Below are 10,576 nucleotides of genomic sequence, written 5' to 3' on the forward strand. Positions count from 1 at the left end.
TATGATGAAAACAATAAAAATTTTATATTGAAAAAAAAAAAAAACTCTGATTGGTAAGGATATTGTTAGACTCACCTCTGATTCAAAAGACAATGGACAACTGTTCAATCAAATACATGTCCTCTGTAGAAGAGGCACACATGCAACCATGCTTATGTGAAAACTGTTCCATTATATTTTGTGATGAGATGACTGATCACAGGTATAGTTATTACCTTCTAAGAGATGCTATGTAAAGCAATGTAATTGCTCTTAGTGCTATATATATGAGTTTCCTACAGAGTTGGCCTGGATCCAGGCATTAGGGTTTACTGTTTTAGTCAAAATAGATAACCACATATTTTTGCCACATACTACCATGATAGTAGTAATAGTAGTAGTAGTAGTAGTAGTAGTAGTAATAATGATAACAATAACAATAACAACAACAACAACAACAACAACAACAATAATAATAATAATAAAGTTGGAAGGGACCTTGAAGGTCATCTAGTCCAACCCCCTGCTCAGGCAGGAAACCCTATACCATTTCACACAAATGGCTGTCCAATCTCTTCTTAAAAACTTCTAGTGTTGGAGCATTCACAGCTTCTGGAGGCAGGTTGTTTCACTGATTAATTGTTCTAATGGTCAGGAAGTTTCTCCTTAGTTCTAGGTTGCTTCTCTCTTTGGTTAGTTTCCATCCATTGCTCCTTGTCCTGCCTTCAGGTGCTTTGGAGAATAGCTTGACTCCCTCTTCTTTGTGGCAACCCTTGAGATATTGGAACACTGCTATCATTCCCCCCCTCATCCTTCTCTTCATTAAACTAGACATACCTAATTCCAGCAACCGTTCCTTATATGTTTTAGCCTCCAGTCCCCTAATCATCTTTGTTGCTCTTTTCGGTACTCTTTCTAGAATCTCAACATCTTTTTTACATCGTGGTGACCAAAACTGGATGCAGTATTCCAAGTGTGGCCTTACCAAGGCATCGTAAAGTGTTATTAACACTTCATGTGATCTTGATTCTATCCCTCTGTTAATGCAACCTAGCACTGTGTTGGCTTTTTTGGCAGCTGCAGCACACTGCTGGCTCATATTTAAGTAATTGTCCACTAGGACTCCGAGATCCCTCTCTCAGTTACTACTATTGAGCAAGATACCACCTATACTATACCTGTGCATTTGGGTTTTTTTGCCTAAATGTAGGACCTTACTTTTTTCACCATTGAATTTCATTTTGTTAGATAATGCCCAGTGTTCAAGTCTGTCCAGATCCTCCTGTATCTTAAGCCTATCTTTTGGAGTGTTGGCTATTCCTGCCAGCTTGGTGTCGTCTGCAGATTTGATGAGTTCCCCATCTATCCCCTCATCCAAATAATTGATGAAGATGTTGAAGAGCACTGGGCCCAGAACAGAGCCCTGGGGCACCCCACTACACACTTCCCTCCATGTAGATGGTACATGGTGATTCAGGCTGCTTATATTAGATTTGCAGAGTTATGACACTTACTGTCATAAGCTTGTAATTCAGATAGACAACCAGTCCTTGCAGGCAAGCAGGGGTAACAGTAGAGCTGAACAACTATCAGCACTGCCTGAGGCTCTATAGGATGTAAAGACCCCTTTTTCTTACTACAGTGCCCTTACTTCTTGTCCTCATTTAAAAAGCTATCGTAGACCTTTCACAAAGAACTCTTGTCATTCCATGTCAGTGACATAATACTTGGTAATGAAATGCGCTCTATTTAAAAATATTTCCTTGAGCTTCATTTCTATCATAATCTCAGTGCCGCATTTTATCCTCCTATAGTCAGAAGGAGGCAACATCTGATGCCAAGCTATTCTTCCAGCAGAAGTATTATTTGCTGTTTTACATGTGGAAATTAGCAGCCAAGTCTATTTTTTGCCCTGTCAGTTTTGCATAAATTAATTCATAAGATTGTTTCAGCATGAAATTGCAGCTTTGGAAAATAGCATTAATAAAACATTTTAAAATGAGTGCAAGTTTTTGTAAACTACCCCTTTGGCATACATTTAATCCTAAAATATGAGTCTTTATATTTATTTTAGCCTGAAACTGCCATTCGGAGGATGCATTTTGGTATTATAAAATTTAAAGAAGCATAAATATACATAACTGAATCCCAGTTTGTCCAAAAAAGTTCAACAAAATATATCAAGTCTCTTTGGAGTTTTAACTTATAATGAGAGATGTCTCCAAAGTTTTCTTAGTAGTAGAGGAAACTTGTTTTCTTTTGAGAAGTTTTTTTTCAACTGCCCAGTCTGGCTTCAGATTTCCTGGTGGACTTGCAACCAAATACTAACTGGATCCAACTGAGCTCATCTTTTCAAGATCAATAAATTGGCTTGATGCTATCACTTTAATAGCAAACAACATATGCAGGGATTCTTACCATCATATTTATCAATTTACTGAAAAGAAAATCTAGTTACCATCATACCAGCTGGATAACTAATAGTGAGTAATCTTCAGATGTGCCCATATCCCTCTAATATAGGCAAATGGAGTTGCTAAGTTTTCTATTCACAGCATGACATGTGACTCTCCATAAGTGATCATCTTTATATTCTGAAATGCTTCACTTAATTTGTATAAATCAACGAGATCTTATACTACACTTATATACTTATGCTATACTCATATACTTATACTAACCTACTTTACAATCATTTTAATGGTTTTTCTAGATAAGTGCAGTAGTGAATGGGAAAATCCCATTTTAAAAGGTTATAAAGACTGCTTGTCAAATGTGAACCAGTCAGTCCAGGAGTGGGCAATCTACCTCCAGAAAAAAATCAAACAGCAAGCAGTCAAACAGGAACCATAAGAGTCTCCCTTTGGGTGGGCATTTAAAAAGAGAAAGGGGCAGTTCTCAGTGTATACAAATTGGATTGGGGAGCAATTATTAATCCTGAAAGTTTGGAAGTGAAAATTAGATGAGGAATAGGACTTATTCTTTACTTAAAAGATTGTGATCATCAATTTTAACAATTTCATCAGGCCTTGTCCTTTTTGTGTATGGTGTTGACAGTTGCCAGGAGTCAAATCAGTGCTGACTCCTGGCAACTGCCTGGACAGGTCTCTGTAGTTTTTCTTGGAAAGATGTTGGAAGCGGTTTGCCCTTGTATCCTTCCTAGGACTGAAATAGAGTGACTGGCTAACATCACCCAGTTCGCTTTGTGCCAAAGGCAGGCTGGAACTCATGGTCTCCCAGTTTCTAGCCCACTGCCTTAACCGCTACCCCCCATAAAATCTTCCTTCTTTTGTTTCTGCAATTTCCTCTTGTTCTTTAGATATACCTAATAAAAGACTTGGATTCTTACTGAATCAGTGAATGAAAGAAAGAAAACTAATTACTAGCACATACTTGTCTCCACTTGATTAAACCACCACAAATGAAGGAACTTTACTTCCTCCTCAGTAGACCCAGGAGAAGACCTTTTGGGATAAAATTAAAGAGGCTTCCAGGGTGTCTGATTTTGGACAAGGGCATAATAAGAGTTTAGGAGGAAAAGTTAGAGACCTCTCTAAGGTCAGGCCTGTATAACCATTGCAAAAGCACGTTTCAAGTACTTTGAATGTTGTTGTCATGCTATGTAAAGATGAAGTTTTCTTTCAATATTCAATACATTCTATTGAAAACACATATTCTATTCTACTTCCACACAACACTTTCAAGTGAGATTTTGTATACAGGTAGTCTTTGACCTACGACTGATCGTTTAGTGATCATTTGAAGTTATGACAGCCTCCCCTCATCCACCTCGCAAAAGCTGCTTACAACGTGGTTGCAGAGTTCCAATGTCAAGGCTGCTAACATCGGATGTTCTTGCTTGACAATATATGAAGAAGCAGACATGTTTTATTTGACCTGTGTATCACTTCTAGAGTTAAGACAATGGTAGAAGGGAGGGGGGAAAGTATGTACTCGGGGAATAGTTAGCCATAACAATATTTCAGTACAGTATTTTCAAGGTCAGTTGTAACCAGAGGAGATACGGGAGGGATAGTTCACACTTCAAACTAATTGGAGAACGTGATTGATGACTGTTAAATGAAGGAGTGAGTTATGCTTTGTTACGGGTGATTGGGGGAAGGAGTATTCAGTTTTTGGCTTCATTAGGTAAGCGCCGAAGCTATGTAGCAATAAAAGGATTCTTTAAGGTAAACAAGGCCTCAAAGTTCTTTGAAAAGCTTCTTCTTTCGGAACCATGTCATCCAACAGCTTCATCACCCCTGGGGTCACATGAATTTCATTTGAGGTGTATGGCAGCTGGCTCACCTTTACAGCCGGTTGCAGTGTTCCCCAATCACATGACTGCAATTTGAGACTTTTTTGTTGTTTTTGGCTTTTTTGACTAGTTTCCAGTAGAAAATACCCATAGTTTAATGACCACCACATCCACTTAACAACCATGGCACTTGCTTAACGATCACTGCAAAAATGTCATAATTGAGTCTGGTCCCATGGTTGCCATGAGTTATGACAGAAATTCCTGGCTCCGTTATGGTTGTAAGTTGAGGCCTGTCTGTATTTTGTAGAGAATATTACAGGGGAATATTATGTATCCAGGGAGGCTGAAAGTGTACAAAACAGGAGGGTGTAACCATATCATCAGGCAAATGTCGCACAATGATATCTAAATAGAACTTGTTAAATATGAAACTGAATAGGGGAGAAACTATTCTGAAAGAAACACACAATTATATATGCTTACAGGAGGAAGGGGAATATACAATATTGATTTTATTGTTTTATGCCAGTGAGGATAAGAATGGTTTTATTTTAAGAATAACTGCCAGTTGTCAGGACAGCTGCAGCTTTAAAATATAGTCAACTGCCCTAAAATGCAATGTTATGATCTCTACATCTATTTGCTTGACAAATAGAATAGCAATAGGGAATTTTTCAGAATAACCAAGGAAGTTGAATGAGATGTTACCATTTTTAAATAAAATTACAGTGAAGGTTTTTTAGAAAGCACTTGCATCCTACACAGACTTCCTGTGGTTTGGTATGTACCTTAGAAACAACTTTGTCAAACATAAACAATTCTTTCCCATTACTTTTTAGTAATATACAATAGTACTTAAAAAAATAGGCAGAAACTTTTCCCAGCATACAAAGATGCTTTTTAGAGGAACTGTAGAATTAACAAAGGTGGCTCGGAAATATTATTTTAAAAGCATTAACCATTAGGACTATTTTTAATTCATGCTCTTCTATATAAGTTGCTACCCTCGAGTTTTTGCTACATTTTACTAAAATGTCCACACCAGTAAGCCTTCTTTTGTATTCCATATCCAAGAGCTCAAGCTAAGTAAAATGGGTCACAAGTTGAACCAAAATATACTGGCTGAACTACTGGATGACTGTAACTTCAAACTGCAACTTCAAACAAAAGAGTTAGGTTGCAGAAAAGATCTTTAATAAAGTACTTAGATAAACATAATAGGAAACATTAAGAGGAACTGAGAATTTGGCGTGAGGTTTAAGGGCCAATCTCAGCCCAATATCTAAAACTGTATTTATAACAAATAGAAAGCGACCTTATATTCTGTCAGACTTTTTATCCATTTACACAGTAAAAGTAGACTGTAATGGTACACTGGGAACAGAAAGTCCCAGGTTCAGATAAAACTCACTTGGACATTTTGAGGTGATCACTAATTCCAGTAACCTCATATGTTTGCTTGTTATGAAGATGCTGTGAAGGGGAACACTCCCATTTGCTGCTTTAAGCTTTTAAAAGAAAGTGGAGATGAATAATTAAATGAAAAACAGTTGTCTACTAAATGCTGATCCAGATTCCCTGCTCCAGGGCTTTAATGTTGTCTGCTACCTTAGTTGGACAAAATAGGGTACAGCGAGTTAATGATATTGCAACAAATAACTCAACTATTAGCAATGAACAAGTAGCTAACTCCCCCCCCCTTAAAATCATTTGTTTATTATCTTCTAGTTCCACCTGGATTTTCCTTCAGCATTTCTTTATCAGCTCCAAACATGAAAAGCTTTAAAGCAGTTTTGTTCTTTTCTTAAAATACAGTTAACGGCTTATTAAAAGAAACAGTTACTGTATGTAAAATACATGAACAACAAATACATTTATGAATAGAAAAATAATATTAAAATTAAATGTTGAAAAAGAATTTTAAATGCACAATATGCTTCTACAAATCACACCTTCTTGTACTTTCTACAAATTTGCTAAGTATGATCTCACGCACTTCTTTACGGTGATTGGAATATAGAGCCTGCAAGGCACTTTCTAAACCTGTGATTACATTCCTTTGAATTTTTGCATAATCTCCCCAGACCTTTTACTAGGACTTGCATATTTTTCAATCACAGCTTTTCTATCCTGAGAAAAGAAGATTTCTGATATGATGAGGTGCATTATTGTCTCCCCATAAAAATTCCAACAAATGTTTTCCCTGTTTCACCTGCTCTTGTGTAGTTGTTCTAAATAATATCTTGTTATTGTTATTGTGTTCCACAACAGAAGCAATGGGAAGCTGTTTCATGTAAACATGGGCATCATTTAGAAATATTGGGAGAAGCTGTAGGATACAAGGGCATTGAAGAGGATGTTCTCCAAGTTAAATTTGAGAATATCTAGAAGGCCTCTTATCTTGGTTTTAACCTCCAATAGCCTCAATTTATGAGCATTCCAAATTTATGGCTGTATTTTTACAATTATCCCAAGAAGCTGCCTATGTTATTAGGTAGGTTCATTTGTCCACAAAGGAAAAAGATGGAAATCTTCCATTTCTTTTTATATCTGTGTAAAGAGCTATAGCCAATTAGAGCAGACAGTTCTAATATATTTTCATTTTTTCCTCTACAATAATGAGGATAAGAAACTTCCCTCCATCCAAAAATTACTATCTTTAAACTCTGTCGATTTTAAAGAAAAGGAAACCTCACATGTAGTTTTTTAAACATGTTTCATTGTGATTGAATCATGGCTTTCCTAAATATAAGTTGGGATTTTCAGGAAAACAGATCTAAAATTCCATAGAGCATAAGGACATAGTGTCCTGTCCAAACATATCCCATACAAACAAGAACCCATGTCCACAGGAACAGAACTGGCCCTTGATTTTAATTTCATGCAGCTTTAAGTCTAAGTTCAAAACTCTTTTATAAGTGAACAGTTTGAAAAGAACACTCCATCCCTTCCACCAGCAGAATGTTGCATGAAGAGAAAGAAAAGAAGGAAACAAGGGGGGGGGGGGGAAGAAGCCTACTGCTGGTTTTTTTGCCAAAGATTTGCAGCCCTTCGACAAAAAGAAAAAAGTTTTCCCAGTTCTGCAATGTAATAAACATTTTATTAGAATTTTCATTTGAGCCAGAAAGCTCACAGTGCAAAGGTGGAATGGAACATTCTGGAGTTTTCCAGAACTTTCCATTTTGAGGACAGAATGTCTGATATATTTCCACTCTGCTTTCCTGCATATAGGAATGTGCTTTGGTGGATTTTGGTGGAAAGAGAGATGAAAGTGTACTTAAAAATAGTGCACAATGATGATACAACCCAGAGGATCCACTTGTTCTAGGACCAAACTGTTTACGGTAATTTCAGCTTTCCCTGAGGATTTTAAAGATTCTGGCGCCTCTTTATGCCCATCCCATATCAAGAAGCATCCTAGGTTTTGATATAGACAGGGGTCCTCAACCTTGGCAACTTTAAGACTTGTGGACTTCAACTCCCAACTCCCAAGCTGGCTGAGGAATTCTGGGAGTTGAAGTCCACAAGTCTTAAAGTTGCCAAGGTTGAGGACCCCTGACATAGAGGATGTAACCAGTGACATCCTCTATGTCTTGCCCATGGACAGGACGTACAACTTTGGCTCCTAGGCACAGTCTAGACTTGGGTGAATTTTCCATCTCCTTTCTTTCCTAAATTTAACTAACTATTTTTAGTCCAGCTCTCTCTTTAATTTCAGCTCTGTTGTGGGGGGAGCTGTCTCACAGGAAGACAGAAGGGGGTCCCTTCTTTTTTCCCTCCCCCCTGGAGCTCTTGTGGGGGGAGCTGTCTCACAGGAAGACAGAAGGGGGTCCCTTCTTTTTTCCCTCCCCCCAGGAGCTCTTTCGGAATAGGCTTGTGGCTGGATCTAACGGCCGTTAGATCCCAGGATCCTTCCGGAGCTCGCGGCTGCGAGCCCGGGGACGACAGGGCCTTTAGCATTTAAATTGCAGGCCGCAGAAGCCTTTTTCGGCGGTCTTTAGTTTTTTGGAGTGCAGACTTTTAGCAGCTTCCCTAAAAAATTGCTCCCTTCTGTACCAGGCATCTGTACCCCCATTTGAATGTAGCAAGTGTGTTTGGAAATACTTACTTGTCTAAGGAAAAAAGGCAAAGGCTGCCTGGCCCTTTTAAAGCCTTCCACCTCTCATGGAAAGACAGGGCACAGGAAAAATGAGCTTTTCTTGCAGGAATAAAACATCACAGTCCCTTCACATATTTTGCAGCAAGACGTTGCTTATTTGGAGCTTTCCATGGTGCTGAAATAGGCTGTCTTATCTCATATTGCCCCTCATATCATCAAGACAGAACAGGACCATGGCACATCATTAGGAGTATTGCTCAGAACTTGCCTGTCATCCTTCTTATTGCCTACTACATAAGTATGTCTGTTCCTCAAAGTATTTATTTTCCGGTAACACTGAAAATATTGAAAGTTGAGTATACTGGAGGGACACCAAAGTGGGGAAAACTGTCATAGAGTTTCACATTCTGATGCAGATGAGCAGCAGTAGGAATTTGTCTACGTTAGATGAAATAATTTACACATCGAGGAGAGTACTGTTTACTTTCTATGGTGATGGCTCTTTCAGGCATTAATTTTTCTTATTAACTGATACCTGGCACTTTTAATAAGAGATGCTGCTAGGGACTGAACCTGAGACCTTTGCAGGAAAAGCTGTATCACTTAGGTATAATGTTAGTAAAATCTGTATGCTCAGTTTTTTAAAAACAGCAACAAACAAAATTTATGCAACAGATGAAGGTAGAAGCTTTTCTGGACTTTCCTCCATTTAAATCCCCATCCGCAGTAACTACTAAATCTCATTTTGGTGTGGGTAAAATGTAAAAGTAATTATGCAGAATCATTATCCTCACAAACAGCAGGACCAATAGCCACTTTATGAAAATAAGTAAAATCTCCCTCAAGCTTGGCTTAGCTTCTAGTGACTATTTCAGGTGAATGTTTTGTTTTCATGTCAGTAATACGGAAGATATTTCATACTTTCTTCTTTTTATTTTTCAGTTTAGTCTACTGCCTTTTGTTTTTTTATGGTCTCTCTTTTAGGTATTAAACCCAATTCTGCTTAAATAGTTCAAAGTTATCCAAGGGTTACATTTAGGAAAATAGGCACAATTTATATGAAGACAAAAGCATATACCAGTAGGTAGTTCTCAACTTACGACCACCATTGAACCCAAAATTTCCATTGGTAAGCAAGGCAGTTATTAAGTGAGTTTTTCCCCACTTGGTGAGGGCAAACAACTTTTTTTTGCCATAGTTGTTAAGCGAATCACTGCAATGGTTAAGTGAGTCGCATGGTCATTAGTTGAATCCAGCTTTCCCTACTGACTTTTTGGGAAGCCAGCTGGAAAGGTTACAAATCATGATCAGATGACCCCAGGATCCTGCAACTGTCATAAATACATGCCAGTTGCCAAGCATTTGAATTTTGATCACAAGACCATGGGGATGCTGCAACAGTTCTAAGTCTGAAAAATGGTCATAAGTCACTTTTTCCAGGCCATTGTAACTTTAAATGGCCACTAAATGAATAGTTAAGTCAAGGACTACCTATATGGAAAGAAAGAGCTACTCTATCACTACGGTATTTTTGAAGTTGCAAGCTGCAATTAATGAAATGGTAATTCTGGATGTTATTTTACCTATCCACAATGGAGTGCTAACTTCAGTCTTCTTTTTTTATCCTACTAATTAACAATATAATCAGAATTCAGTTTACAATCTATACATCACTGTCTTAAATAACTGTTACAATCCACTGCTGTCTTGAGGTGGCTACATGTCAGAGTCCATCATCTCTTGAAGCATGAAAGCCAGATGCTGACTACACAAGATCTTCTTAGAACGGGTAAATGCATATAGAGGTTGACTTATTGCCCACAGAGTGGCTTTCAGCCAAAGCCAACATGGAATCAGTGAAATGCAAGAACTCTATATACAGTATAAATTGACCTTATGTTTAAGGATAGGGCTTCTCTCCCTTTGCCTTCTTACCAGCTTGCTTAAGAGCTAACTGACAGCCTTTGACTTCTTGAAACAAGATTGCATTGTATAATTCACTGCCTTTAATTGCTCAAACTTCCTTAGCTTATATAAGATACCCCAGAAACTTGTCATGTTTAGAGATACAAATACGAGATTTATATATTTAAAATCCTCCTCCATGAAACCTTTTTGTTCAGTTAAAAGGTCAACCATGGTTTACATTTGAACTCAGAATAGTTCAATGTATTTGAAGAGCTCAATGGAATCCACTAAACATAGGCAAATAAATATAAGTCTAACACCATTATATA

This window comes from Protobothrops mucrosquamatus, unplaced genomic scaffold (genome assembly GCF_001527695.2).
Source record: "Protobothrops mucrosquamatus isolate PMUCROS unplaced genomic scaffold, P.Mucros_1.0 scaffold310, whole genome shotgun sequence".
Classification (NCBI taxonomy): Eukaryota; Metazoa; Chordata; class Lepidosauria; order Squamata; family Viperidae; genus Protobothrops; species Protobothrops mucrosquamatus.